Genomic DNA, 16,716 nt, shown 5'->3' with positions numbered 1-16,716 from the left:
GAGGGAGCCGCTTCCCGGCAGGGACCGGGTTGGGGTGAGGCGAGGAGGAGGCGGCGCTGCACGAGGCTCCCGGGAAGGAGGACGGGGCCCCCTCGGGACGCAGTGGGGCGGCTCCTTGCGGGGAGCTTCGAGCAGACTTCCTACTGGAGACGCGGGCGGCCCGGGCGGGAGGAAGGGCGGCCGGGGAAGCGCCCCAGGAGGAGGGGCGTCCCTGGCTGGGCGGGGTCCTCGGGGCGACGTAGGGGAGGAAGTGACAACGCTCCCCCTCGGGTCTAGTTCGGGCTTCGGAAAGTCGGACCCGGGCGAAGAGGGTGCAGGTTGCGGAGCTGGCCGCCAGATGGCGCTCCTCGGCCGGGCTGGAAGCACAACCCCTGGGGGGTGTCGGGACCGCGGTGCGGGTGGGACTGCGAGCGCCGCTAGTCCTGAAATCGGGCAGCTAGTGCTCCTCTCTGCTCCCCTTACTGTGCTGTGCCCTGGAGCTTCCAATTCTGCCCAGATCCTTCTAGTCAGGTAGGTAGGTCAAGGGTGTAAAGTTTGGAAGAAAAAAGGGGTGGAGAGTCAGTTAATCAGGATCACCCAGGGGCGGGACTGACAACGGGCCCCTGGAGACCTGACTCCAGGCCAGGGACTGATACTTTGACATACTAAATGTCTTGCATAAAATCTGGATCTGCTGTACAGAGGGCCCTCCCCCTTGGGGTCAGGGGATTTGGACGGTCCAGGGTGGACTTTAGACCGGGCTCGTCTGCAGTCCGCTCCCCCTGGTTCTTTACTCTGGCCGTTAGCCATATTAGGGTTGTGTGGAGCGGTGAGAAAGACTTGTCCCAGTAATGCCCTGGAGAGGAGGAGAGGGTCCCTGGTGACTCAGGAACAAGGCGCTGGGAGCAGGCTTCTCAGGTTTCTTTGCACTCGGTCATTATTAAAGAGGAACAAACAGGTGGAGACGGACTGAGAGATAATTAAGATAGAAGCTGGCAAACTGGCAGAGTCAGGGGAACGACACAAGAACGATTTTCATGGCCGTGTCTGGGGAAGAGATTTAGTAAAGCTGTTATCTTCCAGATGCTCTGTCTCTGGCCCTCCCTCTGCACAGTCCCTTCCCTCTGCCCCAAACAGTGCAGCTTGAAGTGTGATCAAGTCATCCCAGTGAGCACCGGAGGCCAGAGGTTAGCCAAGGAGACCTACCCAGTTATGTTTGGTCCTCTCCTTTCAAAGCTGGTTTTTTCCCTAAAAATAAAATTGGGGGGTGGGAGGGACCACCAGGTGGCGTGGTGGTTAAGGCGCTGGATACTCCCACATGGCGAGCCATGGTTCCAGTCCCGGACCTGGTGGCTTGCTTGCTTTCTCACTTTCTCTCTCTGTGTCTCTCTCTGGTTAAAATAAAATAAGTAAATGAATAAATAAAATTAAAAATAAATAATTCTTTAAAAAAATGTTTTTGCCCAGGCGGGCAGGTGGTGTGGTGGTTGAGGGCGCTGGACTCCTACATGGCCAACCACAGTTTGAGTTCCAAACCTGGCAGCTTGCTTTCTCATTTTCTCTCTCTGTCTCTCTCTAGTCAAATTAAAAATAAAGTTAGATAAAATACTTGAAAACAAAATTGCCTTCGGGTAATGTGTGCTGCCAGAGGGAGAGGGAGAGAAAGTGAGAGATCACCCATGGGGGTCGTGGCCAGTACGGCAATTCCGAACCCTCCATTCTTTTGGGATTTTGGTCCTGCATGCAAGTGCTCCAGGCACTTCTGAAGCTGCCAGGTCTGAGACTTGAACTGCGCTATCAGCCATGGGGGATCCAGCACCTTAACCTCCATGCCTGTTGGCCCTAAAATTGTCCATCCAATCAACACATGTAGGCTAGCCCTACCTTAGGTACCTTTGTTGTAAGCAGAAATACAAAAGATACAGGTCCTGCTCATTTGAGGCATACAACCAATGTTCTCTTTTGTTTTTTGGACCCACCTGGTATGGTGGTTGCATTTAGGCTTCTAGAGCCCCCCCTCTTTTTTTTTTTTTTTTAAGTTTTACCAGAAAGGCTTGCATGCACCAGAGACAGAGAGGGGAGGGGGGCTGCACTGCAATCCCTTTCCCATCTCCCTCTTTTGGCATTTTGGGCGTACACACATTCTGTTCTTTTTCAGGCTGCTGGGTCTGGGACTCAAACTGCGGTTGGCCACGTGGAATCCTGCTTCTTTATACACCAGGTCACTGGCTGGCCCTTTTTATCTCTTATTTATTTATTTATTTTGGAGAGGTTTTTGCTATAGGGAGTGTACCCTCACCAGAAAGAGACAGAAAGACAGAAAGCGAGAAATCACCCCTCAGGGGGGATGGCCACACCACAATCCCTTCTCCTCCATTCTCCTCTCAGGATCTTGGGCACGCACGCACACGCTCCCGGCATAAGTTTAAGCCACCAGGTTCGGGGTTCAGGACATGGACCACAGTCGACTACGTGGGAGTCCAGCAACATAGCCATTACGCTAACTGCTGGTCCCCTCTCTCTCTTTTTAAAAGTTTATTCCTCCTCTCTCTCTTTTAAATTTGTTATATGGTGAGTGTACTTGCCAGAGAGACAGCGAGAAAGAAACCGATAAATCACCCCCAGAGAGATGACCACTCTGTATTCCCTTCTCATTCTCCTCTTGGGATTTTGAGCATGCACATCACGTTCTTCAAGCTTCTGGATCCAGGTCTCGAGCCATGCAGTCAGCCATGGGGGATCCAGCTGCCTTGACCTCCACACCAGGGGCTGGCCCCTCTCTGTGCCTGCCTTTCTCCTTCCTTCCTTTCCTCCCTTCTGTCTCTCTCCTCTGTCCAGTGAAGTCCGATGAGCAGGGCCTGCTCAGTCCCTGGAGAATTCCACAGAGGATAAAATGTGAGCGGGAAAGCGGGCTGGCCACGGGTGAGCCTTGACACGGAGGCGAGGACTGCTGGGAAGGAAGGTCCAGAACAGTTCCTCCGTTTGCTGCTCTACCTGACGGCGTGCTTGGAAGGGTAGGGCTGGCCCCAGAAGAGGGGCCCTTTTCAGATCCAGGGTTACACGTCCGGAGCCGTGGGAGGGCAGCTGGCTGGCTGAAGGTAAGGGCGGAGTGATGAGCTGGGGGGGCTGGGGAGGCTGGATTCCTCCTGAGCCAAAGCAGCGGGTGAGACTACGTGCATGCATTTGCACACGTGTTGGAGAAGGGTGACCCTCCAAATTAGCACCGGGGTACTCCCAGGTAGACAGTGTGGACACCAGCTCAGAGTGAGAGTGAGAAGTGACCAGCAGAATGTTTTAGTTAGGGTGTCTGGATCCCATGGGGTCAGCTGCACAGTTTGAGTCCTGGACCTGCGACCTGAAAAACATGGCAGGCTCGTGTGCATGTGTGCCTGGATTCTGAAACTGACCAGCTGGGAGGTGCTCTCTCTCTCTCTCTCTTGCTCTCGCTCTCGCTCTCTCTCTCTCTCTCTTGCTTTCTCACTCTCTTGCTCTCTGGCAAACACATATGCCCTCTGGCAAAATAAAGTCAGTTTTTACAGTTTTTAAACAATTTTTATTTTTAGATTTTTTGCCATGGGATTTGTGCGTTCACCAGAGAGAGTAAGCAAGTGAGGTGGCCATGCTGCTGTCCCTTCTCCTTTCTCTTTTTGGGGTCATGGGGATGCATGCCCATATGCCTGGGTGTGTGCTTCAGGCCTCCGAGTGGAAACATGAACCACAGTTGGCCATGCGGGATTCAGTCGCCTTCACCACCACGCCACCTGCTGGCCCAATTCATTTATATTTTTTTAGAGTGATGTTTTTATATAGGGTGCGTGCGCTCACCAGAGATGCAGAGACAGACAGAAGGCAAGAAATCAGCCCCTGGGGGGAAGGCCACAATCCGTACCCCTTCGCTCTCCTCTTGGGATTTCGGGCACGCATGCACGCACACGCAACCAGGATGAGTTTTAAGCCACTGAATCTGGGACTCGAACCACGGTTGACTACGTGGGAGTCCAGTGATGTAACCATTATGCCATCTGCTGGTCCCCAATTAATTACTTTTTAATTGTTAGAGAGCTCGTACACTCGCCAGAGAGAGACGGGGCGGGTGGGAGAAAGCACCCGATTGGATGCTCTCCATCTGTTCATCCTGTCACGATTTGGGGCACACACACATGCACCCAGCTGTTCTTCGAGCTGCTCTGGCTGAGAGTCAAACTGCCATCAGGCATGTGGATCGAGCTCCCTTAACCAGGAGGCCATGCGACTGGCTTTCTTCTTTTTTTTTTTCCCTCTCCTTTTTTAAGGTTTGTGCCATAGGATACTTGTGCTCACCAGAGAGACAGTGGGAGGGAAAGTGAGAAATCACTCCCCACGGAAGATGGCCCTGCTGCAATCCCTCTTCCATTCTCTTAGGGTTTTTTTTTAAGAGAGTTGTTTTTTTGGTTTTTTTTTTTAAGAATTATTTTATTTAACTTTATTTATTTATTTTAGTTTGACCAGAGAAGGACAGAGAGAGAGAGAAAGAGAAAGTGAGAAAGCAAGCCACCAAGTCCGGGACTTGAACCATGGTCAGCCAAGAGGGAGTCCAGTGCCCTTAACTACCATGCCACCTCCAGCTCCTAGAGAGATTTTTTTTTTTACTATAGGGCACGTGCTTGCTGGAGAGAGACTGAAAGCGAGAAATCACTCCCAGGGGATGGCCACGCTGCAATCCCTTCTCCTCCATTCTCTCAGGATTTTGGACATGCACGCATACACGCCCAGTGCTTTAAGCTGCCAGGCCCGGGACTCAAACCATGTTTGACTGTGTGGGTTTCTTCCATTATGCCATCTGTTGGTCCATTTTCCTTTTAGAGAGAGTTTTTTATTTTTTGGGAGATTTTCACTGTAGGGCGCGTGCGCTCGCCAGACAGACAGAGAGAGACATAGAGACAGAAAGCGAGAAATCACCCCCCAGGGGGGATGGTCACGCCGCAATCCCTTCTCCTCCATTCTCCTCTCGGGATCTTGGGCACGCACGCACACGCGCCCGGCGTGAGTTTTAAGCCACCGGGTCCGGGACACGAACCGCGGTCGACTACGTGGGAGTCCAGCGACATAGCCATTACGCTAACTGCTGGTTCCCCCGAGAGAGTTTTTTTTAACACTATTTTGTTAAACTTTATATGTATTTATTTTGATCAGCTAGGGACAGAGTGAGAGAGAGAGAAAGGGAAAGTGAGAAAGCAAGCTGTGGGGTTCAGGACTTGAACTTAAGTCAGCCATGTGGGAGTCCAGCACCCTTAACCACCGTGCCATGAGAGAGATTTTTGCTATAGGGAACGTGCTCACCAGAGTGAGACAGAGAGACAGAAAGCGAGGAATTACTCCCCAGGGGGGTTGGCCGTACTACAATCCCTTTTCCATTCTCCTGGGATTTAGGGCACACACACATGTGCCCAGAGTGAGTTTCAAGTCTCCAGGTCAGGACTCAAACCACAGTGAACTACATGAGAGTCCAGTGACATATCAATTATGCCATCTGCTGGTCTCCCCTCCCCCGGATTTTGAGCATGCATGCACACATGCCTGGCATGATTTTCAAGCTGCAAGGTCTGGGACTCGAACCATGGTTGACCATGTGGAAGTCCAATGCTGAACCACCATGCCACCTGCTGGCCCATCATTTTGTTTTTTATACACCGTAGATAACTTATTAAATACCTACTGTGTGTCAGGCATTGTCCACGGTTCTGGAGAGACAGTGATGACAGAGAAACATAAAGCCCGTGGAAGGGAAGTTGAGGGCCAGGTGGGCAGCTGGGGGTGGAGGTGGTTCTTCCATATAGGTGCCAAACAAAGCCGCATTGACAAGAGGGTATGTAAGCAGAGACCTGAACGAGGGGGTGCAGCACACTGGGCGGAGGAAATAGGAAGTACAAAGGCCACACACACCCCCCACGCGAGGTGGGGGGAACCCTGAGGCTGAGGCTGAGCGGGCTTGTGCATTTGAGGACCTGAGAAGGAAAGCGCGGTAGTGAGAGACGAGCTCACAGGGGGAGAGGGTAGCCAGATCACGAGGCCTTGCAGGCACCTGTGAAACCCCAGGCGGGCTCGTGTGGCCCTTTTGCACGCTGGAGACTAGTGAGGTGGGCGTGCAGCAGCAGGCACGAGGACCCGTTCGCATTAGCAAGCTGTCGCCAAATCCACATGGCGGCTTGGGCAGCGGGCACAGTCTAGCCCACTGTGAAGGCGGAGCTCACAGGACTTGTTGATGGATGGGCGGTCTGCGAGGTGTAGGGCCCAGAGCACTCAGTGAGAAATGGATGCTCATTCTGCTCGCCACACTGCCACGCACTGTCCCGAATATGCAAATACTGGTGTGAGAGTACCTTTTCCTTTTTTCTTTTCTTTTCTTTTCAACGTTTTGCCATAAAACGTGTACTCCCCGAAGAGGGATAGAGAGGGAAAGTGGGAGCTCACCCTGGGAGGGATGGCCAGACAGCAGTCTCTTCTTCGTTCTCCTCCTGAGATTTTAGGTACGCATGCTTATGTGCTCGTTGTGATTTTCAAGCCGTCGGGTCCAGGACTCAAACCATGGTCAACCATGTGAGAATTCAGCATCTTAACCACCACACCACCTTCTGGCTCCCGCTGGAGAATATTTTAAAATGGTCACTGGCTGGAAAATCCTGACTGTGTGGCCACGTAGGACAACTGAACTGCACGATCATATTTCTGGAAGTTAGCCGCCTGAGGGAGGGGGGAACATGGACCACAAGAGTAAGCGAACTCCACCCCTCATTTGACGGTGAGACCTTAGATGTGAGACCGTCTCGCATAAATACACCAGTGCTAAAGGCTGGTATTACCGCTGGAATTTCAAGTTGTGGGGCTGGCAGGTGGCATGGTGGTTAAGGATGCTGGACTCCCACATGGCTGACTATGGTTTGAATCCCACACCTGGCAACTTGCTTTCTCACTTTCTCTCTCTTGCTCACTCGTGCTGTCCCTCTCTGGTCAAATTAAAAATAAGTAAATAAAGTTAAATAAAAAAATCCTTAAAAAAAAAAAAAAAAAAGAAAAGAATTTCAAGTTGTTAGGTCAGACAGTGAGGTGGCTGACTGTCCTGGACCTGGAGGCTTGAGAAACACACCAGGCATGTATGTGCATGTCCCAAATCCCAAAGAAGGGAGAGAGAGGAGAAGGGACTGTGGTGTGACCATTCCCCTATGAGATACTTTCTCACTTTTTCCCCCTATCTCTCTCTCCAGTGAACACACATGCCTTCTGGCAAATTTAAAAAAAACGGGGTTTTTTTTTTTTCTATCTCTCTTATTATTTTTAAATTTTTTAAAATAATAATAAATGGAATTAAATAAATATATATTTTAAAAATAAAACAAAGAAGTTGAAGTAAAGTATTTGAAGGAAAAGTGGGCGAGGTAAGGCTACAGAAGTTAAAAGGGACCAGATCTTGGAGGGCCTTTTGCTTCTGGAATCTATCCTGGACGCCTGAGAAGCTATGAGATGTTTTAAGTGGGGAACTTACAACCGTTAGTTTATATTTTAGGTAGAAAGGGCAGAAAACATTTCTGAGAATCTGCAATTTACCAGGTATGGAGATGAGTGCTGGAGAGACACAAATCCTTATTTTTATTTTTTTAGCTATAGGGTGGGGAGAGAGAAATCGCCCCTCTGGGGAGAGGGCCACACCACAGTCGTTCTGTATCTAGTCTCTTCTCTGGGTTTTGGGCATGCACACACACATGCCCAGCATATTTTCCAAGCTGCCAGGTCTAGGACTAGAACTATACTGTCAGCATGTGCGATCCAGCTGCCTGAATCTTCATGCCATCTGCTGGTCTGATACAAACATTGTTTTATTTTTTCTTAGAGAGGTTTTTGCTATAGGGCATGTGAGCTCACCAGAGAGACAGAAAGTGAGAAATCGCCCTCCAGGGCGGATGGCTATGCCACAATCCCTTGTCCTCTATTCTCCTCTCAGGATCTTGGGCATGCTCGCACATGTGCCCGGTGTGAGGTTTAAGCCACTGGATCCAGGACTTGAACTGCAGTCAACTACGTGGGAGTCCAGTGACGTAACCATTAAACTATTTGCTGATCCCCATACAAAAATTCTTAAACCATGATTGAAGACCATAAGGAGTGGGAGCCCAGCAGGTGGCATGGTGGTCAAGGCACTGGACTCCCACATGACTGAATGTGGTTCGAGTCCTGGACCTGGCAGCTTGCTTTTTCGCCTTCTCTTTCTCTCTCTGTCTCTCTTGTCTGGTCAAGTTCAAAAATGATAATAACAAATGGAATTAAATAAAAATAAATAATTATTAAAAAAATGATAACAAATGGAATTAAATAAATTATTACGAAAAAAAGAGAAGAAAACTATTAAGGGTGAGCCGACAAGTGGCATGGTGATTAAGGCACTGGATTTCCACATGTCAAACCACCGTTCAAGTCCTGGGCCTGGTGGCTTGCTTTGTCATTTTCCCTCTCTGTCTCTGGTGAGTCCTATAGCAAAAATAAAAAAATAAATATATATAATTAAATACATAATTCTTTAAAAACAACTACAAAAAGAAAACCCTAAGAAGCTTAAGCCTAAAGTCAATTACTGATGTTGACCCTCGGAGGAGAGGCTGTGGGAGGCTTTTAGAGAAGAATATGAAGGATCTAGGGAGGGCAAGAAAAGGTGGAGTCTAGGAAGACCCTTGAGCCTGGATGAGCTGAGAGAGGGAACGCCAGGGAGCTGTGGTTGGCACGCGTTCAGTGAGAAGCCGTGGCATCCAGGGAGAGGTGAGCAGGGCGGGTTCGAGTCCCGGCCAGAGCTCGGGAGAGGAGCCGGTGCTGGCGGCGAGACGGGTCGGCGTTGGAGGTATGTGTGGCAGAGGACTTGAGACCGTGGACATGCCTGACGGGAGACTCGGGGCACCTGTGAGGACTGAGAATAGGAAGAGGCGGAAGTCACGCTGCCATCGTCTCCTGGTTAGTAAGTCCTCCTCAGCCCTTCGCCTCCGGGCGTAGTACGTCCCTGCTGTCACTTCTGGTCCCCGCTTTCCTAGCCTGTCCATCTTGACTTTCCTGATCCTCGGGATCAGCCACACAGCTGCTTAATCTGAGAAAAGGTGAAACCCCGGGCAAACGCACGCCCCGGCTAAAGTACATGACACGCGGCCCAGACGACCTTCAACACAGCCAGAGCTGCCCTCTGACTTCTTTGTTTTTAATTTGCTTTAGAGTGCATACGCTCCCCAGAGGAGGAAGAGGTAGGCAGTGAGAAAGGAAGATGGCCACACCACAATCCCTTCTCCTCCATGTTCCTCTCAGTATTTTGGGCACACACACACATGTGCATGTGCATGTGCATGGTTTGTTTTCCAAGACACCTGGTCCAGGACTTGAACCGCCTGTTGACCACGTAGCATCCAGCCACCCTTACCACTACACCACCAGCTGGCCTTGCTCTCTGACTTTCTACCTACAGTCAAGGATACAGGTGGGAAAGGATGGGGGTGGTCAGGGAGAAAGAGGCAGTTTAGAGCCAAGGTTGAAAGTGATGTTGTCAAGGCCAGCAGGTGGCATGGCAGTTAAAGGTCCTGGACTCCCACATGGCTGACTGTAGTTCAAGTCTCAGACCTGGCAGCTTGCTGTCTCATTTTCTCTCTTTCTCTCCCTCTCTCACTCTGTCCCTCTTTGGTCAAATTTAAATAAATTAATTAATTTAATAAAATAATTATTTTTTAAAATATCTTTTTAAAAATTTATTTATTTATTTATTCATTCATTTATTTTAATTTGACCAGAGAGAGACACAGAGAGAGTGAGAAAGTGAGAAAGCAAGTCACCAGGTCTGGGACTACCCGTGGCTGGCCATGTGGGATTGTTCAGTGCCTTAACCACCACACCACCTGCTGGTCCCCTAAATTAAATAATTCTTTTTTAAAAGTACCACTTTAAAAATAATAATAAATAAATAAAATAAAATAAATAAGTCTTTAAAAAAAGGGAAGAAAGTGGTACTACCTGGGCTCCATGGGATGTGCTTGTGTGCATGTGCTCTCTCATACATGAGTCACCTTGGGCATTAAAAATAAAAAAGACGGGGCCAACAGGTAACACAGTGCTTAAGGTTCTGGACTCCCAAATGGCCAAATGAGGTTCAAGACCTGGACCCCATGGTTTGACATTACAAGGGGCGCATGTGAGTGCACACTCGAAATCCTGAGAGGAGAATGGAGGAGAAGCGATTGCAGCATGGCCGTCCCCCCTGGGGGTGACCTCTCACTTTGTCTCTCCCGTGAGTGCACGTGTCCTATATCAAAAATCTTTTTTTGGGGGAGAAACAGGACCAGCATTTGGTGTGGTGCTTATGATGCTGGACTCCCACATGGCTGACTGTAGTTGGAGTCCTGGACCCAGTAGCTTGAAAATCAAGCCAGGCATATGTGTGTGCATGCCCAAAATTCCAAGAGAAGAATGGAGGGCCAGGGATTACTTTGTAGTCAAACCCCGGGGGTGCTTTCTTACTTTCCCTCTCACTGTGTCTTTGTGGCTAGTGCACATGCCCTATGACAAAAATATATTTTTAAAATAATTTTTAAATGTTACTTATCATTATTATTATTATTTTAATTTGATTAGAGAGAGACAGAGAGAAGGAGAATAAGAAAACAAGCTGCCAGGTCTGGGACTCGAACCACGGTGAGCCATGTGAGAGTCCATGCCTTAGCCACCACACCACCTGCCGGCCTCAACAAAAACCTTAAAAAAAAAAAAAAAGTACTGCTGTCCAATATGGTAGCCACTAGCCATATATGACTACTTAAGTTCAATTAAAATGAAATAAAATGGAAAATTCACCCATTGCACTAGCCAATTTCAAGTGTTCAGTAACCACACATGGCTAATGTGTTGGGAAGTACAGAAAAAGAGCATTTCCAGGCTGGCTCTGTGGCCTAGTGGTTAAAGGAGCTGGATCCCACATGGCTCTCCAGACAGTTTGAATCCCAGCCGTAGCAGCTTGAAAAATACTTCAAATGCATGTGTGCCTAAAGTCCAAAAGAATGGAGAAATGGAGAAGAGGAGAGCTTTTTCATCAATGAAAAAAAAAAAATTTTGGAGAGGTTTTCGCTATAGGACACGTGCAAAAAGACAGAGAGAGACAGAGAGACAGAAAGCGAGAAATCACCCCCCAGGGGGGATGACCACACCGCAATCCCTTCTCCTCTCGGGATCTTGGGCATGCACGCACGCACGCCCGGCGTGAGTTTAAGCCACTGGGTTTGGGACTCAAACCGTGGTCGACTACATGAGAGTCCAGCGACATAGCCATTACACCTACTGCTGGTCCGGTTTTGTTTTGTTTTGTTTTGTTTTTGAGAGGTTTTTGCTATAGGGTGCGTGCGCTCACCAGAGAGGCAGAGAGAGACAGAGAAACAGGAAGCAAGAAATTACCTCCCAGAGGAATGCCCACACAGCTATCCCTTCACCTCTCGAGATCTTGGGCACCCATGCACACGGGCCTGGCGTGAGTTTTGAGCCACCAGCACACACACACACACACACACACACACACACACACACACACAGAGGGAAAGCAAGAAAGCAAACCACCAGGTCTAGGACTCCAACCATGGTCGGCCATGTGGGAGTGGCCAGTGCTTTAACCACCACGCCACCTGCTGGTCACCATCAAAGAAAGTTTTATTGTATATAGCCGAGAAAACAGCTATAAATGTCTTCCTTCTCAACATTTTTCTTTCTTTTTTTTTCTCTTTTTTTGAGAGTTTTCTTTTTTATTTGTTTGTGTAGGGCATGTGCGCTGGCCAGAAAGACAGACAGACATAAAGAGAAAAGTCACCCCCCAGAGGGGATGACCAAGCCACAATCCATTCTCCTCCTGGGATCTTGGGCATGCATGCACACACACGCACCTGGTGTGGGTTTAACCCACCGGGTCCAGGACTCGAAGTGCGGTCGACCACATGGGAGTCCAGCGACATAGCCATTACGTCAATTGCTTGCCCCAATCCTTCTGTACATTTTTGAAGGCTCACATGGATGGCCTTTTGGAAGATTGTACATGGAGGAGAAACTGAAAGGAGGACGGGGAAGGTCGGGCACCAGTATATGTGGCTGGACTCCATGTGATCGACCACAGTTCGAGTCCCGGATCTGGTGGCTTAAACTTATGCCAAGCGCGTGTGTGTGCGTGCCCAAGATCCTGAGAAGAGAAACAAAAAACCTATTCTATAAAAGCAGTTTGGAGAATGGCACAGAGAGTAAGAAAGCCAGTCCAAGTGAGAAAGGAGAAGTATAATGGTGAGACCAACATTTTTAGCTGAGAAAGTTCATGGAGAAGTCACAGAAATTTCAGTTGTGATGTTCAAACCACCAAAGTCACACAGGACCACCAAGACATCCATAGTTAATGAGAAAGTCCTGAGTCAGACAGAGGCAAGGGGATCCTGGCAGCATGCTGTTTTCCCATCCCACTTAATAAAGGGGTTTGAGGGGTCAGCAGGTGCGTGGTGGTTAAGGCCCTGGGCTCCCACATGGTCAACTTCAGTTCGAGTCCTGGACCTGGTGGTTTGAAACACACAGGGCACATGTGCATGCGTGCCCAGAGTTCCAAGAGGAGAAAAGATTGTGGTGTGGTCATACCCCAGGGGGTGATTTGTCACTTTACTTCTCTCTGTCTGTCTCTCTGGCGAGCGCATACACACTAAGGTAAAAACCTAAAACAAAAAACAAACAAAAAAAAGTGCGTTGAAAGGGCCCTGAGACTGAGAATACAAAATAGTGTCTCCAGGGTCAAAAATAAATTATTTATAGGGGCTGGCAAGTGGCGTGGTGGTTAAGGGCTCTGGACTACCACATGGCCAACCATGGTTCAAGTCCCAAACCTGCTGGCTTGCTTTCTTACTCTCTTTCTCTCTTTCTTACTCTGTCTCTCTCTGGTCAAATATAAATAAATAAAGTCAAGTAAAATAATTATTAAAAAAAAAAAAGATTTACTCAGCTCTCCTTAGTTTTCATTTTTGTTTTTTACCATAGAGCACATGCACTCACTACAGAGAGAGAGAGAGAGAGAGAGAGAGAGAGAGAAGGAAAACGAGAAGTCCCTCTCTTGAGAGGATGGCTACACTGCAATCCCTCCTCCTTCATTCTCCTCTCAGTATTTGGGCCCAAATGCACGCATGCCTGGTGTGATTTTCAAGTCATCAGGTCTGGAACTTGAACCATAGAGTCAGCTATATGGGATCCAGCCCCCTTAACCACCATGCCACCTGCTGGCCCAGCTCTCCCTCTTTTGTGCCCAGCATTGTGCTTGGTACTGTGCCCCAGGAGGGGACATCAGACAGGCTGGATGACTAAAGTGGACTGTTGGGTGCGAGCAATGGGTAATGATTTGCAAGGTCAGGAGAGAGCAGGGAGGCATTCCAGAAAAAGAGAACCCATGGATATATGACAGTATGCTATCTGGGTTTCTTCTTTTCTCTCTTTCTTTTTTTTTAAGGTTTTTTTTTTTTTTTAAAGATTTATTCATTCATTCATTTTAATTTGGCCAGAGAGAGATACACACACACAGAGAGAGAGAGAGACAGGAAAGTGAGAAAACAAGTCACCAGGTCCAAGACTCGAACATCCGTGTGGGAGTGTCCAGCCCCTTAACCACCATGCCACCTGCTGGTCACTTTTCTTTTCTTTTTTAAAAGAATTATTATGGAGGCCAGCAGGTGGCATGGTGGTTAAGGCGTTAGACTCCCACATAACTGACCACAGTTCGAATCCCAGACCTGGCGGTTTGCTTTCTCTTTTTTTTTCCTCTCCCTCTCTCTCTCTCTCTCTCTTTCTATTGTAAGTACACATGCCCTGTAGCAAATTTTTAAAAAGTAATAAATTTTTAAAAAGTAATAAATTTTTAAAATAATTATTTATTAATATTATTATTTTAAACAAAAGTTTTATTTTTTGAGTTATTTTATTTAACTTTATTTATTATTATATTTTTTCAATTTGACCAGCAAGAGAGAAAGACAGAGAGAGAGAGAGAGAAAGTGAGAAAGCAAGCTGCCAGGTCCTGGACTTGAACCACTATCAGCCATGTGGGAGTCCAGCACTTTTAACTGCCATGCCACCTGCTGTTCCCTGTTATTATTATTATTATTATTTTAACTTGCTACATGGCATGTGTGCTCACCAGAGAACAAGAGAGACAGAGAGAGGAAAACTGAGAAAGCAAGCCTCCAGGTCTGGGACTCGAACTGTGGTTGGCCATGTGGGAACCCTTAACCACCACGTCACCTGCTGGCCTGTGCTATCTGGTTCGACTGAGAGACAGAGTCTGGAATACGTGTCCTCTATCAGGCTGGACTTTTACCTCGTCTGCTGTCTCCATCTATTCCTGTAGGATAGGAACCATGTCTTCTTCTCCAGCTCTGTCCTCATTACATCTCACAGTGCCTCAGGCCTACGAGATCACTAAAAGTTTGTTGATGGTGCAAGAGTTCAAGTTTGATATGGAGGCCCAAAAAGCAAGCTTAAAATGTGTTTAATCTGGGACCAGCAGTTAGCATAATGGCTATGTCGCTGGACTCCCATGTAGTCGACCGCGATTCGCCTCCTGGACCCCGTGGTTTAAAACTCACGTCGGGCGAGTGTGTGTGCATGCCCAAAATCCCGAGAGGAGAATGGAGAAGGGATTGTGGCGTGGCCATCCCCCCCTGGGGGATGATTTCTTGCTTTCTGTCTGTCTCTCTCTGTCTGGTGAGTGCACAGGTCCTATAGCAAAAATCTCTCAAAAAAAAAAAAAAAGTTTAATCTGGGGCCAGCAGGTGGCATGGCCGTTAAAGGTGTTGGATTCACACGTGGTTGACTGCAGTTTGAATCCCAGAACTGGTGGCTTGCTTTCTCACTTTTGCTTTCTCTCTCTCTCTGGTCAAATTGAAAAATAAATAAAAAGTTATGGGGCCAGCAAGTGGCATGGTGGTTAGGGGCGTTGGATTCCCACATGCCCAACCGCAGTTCAGGTCCCAGACCTGGCTGTTTACTGTCTCACTTTCCTTTTCTCTCTTCCTCTGTCTCTGTCTAGTCAAATTGGAAAATAATAACAACAAATGGAAGTAAACAAATAGCTCTTTAAAAAAACAAAAAGTTAAATAAAATTATCTTTAAAAAATGTGTTTAGTCTAAATTGACTTGGGTGTGAGTAGAATATGACTGTTTAGACTGAGAAGTATCATTCATGATGAGCATGCCTTTGTGATGTAAAGATTCTTTTTTTTTTTTTTTGAGAGGTTTTCACTACAGGGCGCGTGCGCTCGCCAGATAGAGACATAGAGACAGAAAACGAGAAATCACCCCCCAGGGGGGATGGTCACACTGCAATCCCCTCTCCTCCATTCTCCTCTCGGGATCTTGGGCACGCATGCACACGCGCCCGGCGTGAGTTTTAAGCCACCAGGTCCAGGACGCGAACCGCGGTCGACTACGTGGGAGTCCAGTGACATAGCCATTACGCTAACTGCTGGTTCCCTAAAGATTATTTACTATATTCACTTTGCAAGCTAAATAATGTGATTGAATGTATAAAAGAACTTGAAATAACATTTTTTAAAAAGATGTTTTATTTGACACTCCTGGAGGCAACATACTCAAAACAAACTTGATCCAAGTTAGTTTCGGTCTCTCTATAGTAAAGTCCATCTCCTGTTTGCCAGGGACTCAAGTTTTGAAAAGATTAAAAAAAAAAAAAAAAAAGGAAAAACGTAAGATAGACTATGACACCATCGAGAGTGGAATGAGGATAAATAAGTAAGCAGAGGTGGCCCAAGTCAGGGCTGTCCTCTAACGTCCTGAGTGACAACTAGGCCTTCCCTAGCATGTAGTCTATTTAATAAACACTTAGGTTGTAAAAAACCCAGAAGCTGGGAGGGAGGAATTCACGAATATGGAGATGGGAGTAATTAGAACAGAACACATTCCACACAGCAGAGAGGTCAATTTCTAGAAGTCATAGTTTCCAGGTGGCTCTGGCCCCCTTGTTCTCACCTGGTCTCCCTTTTCCCACCTTCAGAAAATGTGTAAGCTCGGGTTTCCCCAACTAGTGGGACACGTGCTCTCTCCCTAGGACTGTGGAGTAGCAGGGTTCTAGGAATAGGCAAGTCTCCACGAGCCTCAGCAGTTCTAGAAAGAACACGTGGGCACTTAACACCACTGGACGGCCCCCAGAAGCCTAGACTAAGCCAAGCCCGTGGGACAGGCTGTGGGCATGGCACTGCCTCCAAACCCATCCCAAGGCTCTCTCGCTCCCTCCTCTCGAAGCCAAGTCTTCAGGAGCCAGGCCTCTGGTCCAACCAGACAGGAGAGACGGAGACGCTTCTCCCGTGGACGAAGGTCCAGCCTCCAGCTTTCTGGATCTTTTCCCTGGGGTGTTCGAGGACCCCAGAGGCCACGCTCTTCGATTCCCAAGGCGCTCCCTGGGGCCTTGAGGCAGGATTCCCATTCTCTGCCTCTCCATCTCCCTGGAATTTTCCACTGCAGCTGCCTCTGCTCCCAGACACCCCTCCCTGGGCAAAATTCCCGGCTTCCTCCGCCTCCCCTTCCCTAATCACACCTCTTTCCCACCCCCAGCCCCGAGGCCCGGCCCACGGCCCGGCCCACACCCTAACACTAACCCTGATGGTCCCAGTTAGGGAAATGGGAGGCCAGGCCCCCAGGAGAAGGGTGAGAGGGAGGGTCCTCGTC

This window comes from Tupaia chinensis, unplaced genomic scaffold (assembly GCF_000334495.1).
Source record: "Tupaia chinensis unplaced genomic scaffold, TupChi_1.0 Scaffold149011_1, whole genome shotgun sequence".
Taxonomy (NCBI): domain Eukaryota; kingdom Metazoa; phylum Chordata; class Mammalia; order Scandentia; family Tupaiidae; genus Tupaia; species Tupaia belangeri.
The sequence above is the reverse complement of the archived record's forward strand: the minus strand, read 5'-3'. Positions refer to the sequence as shown.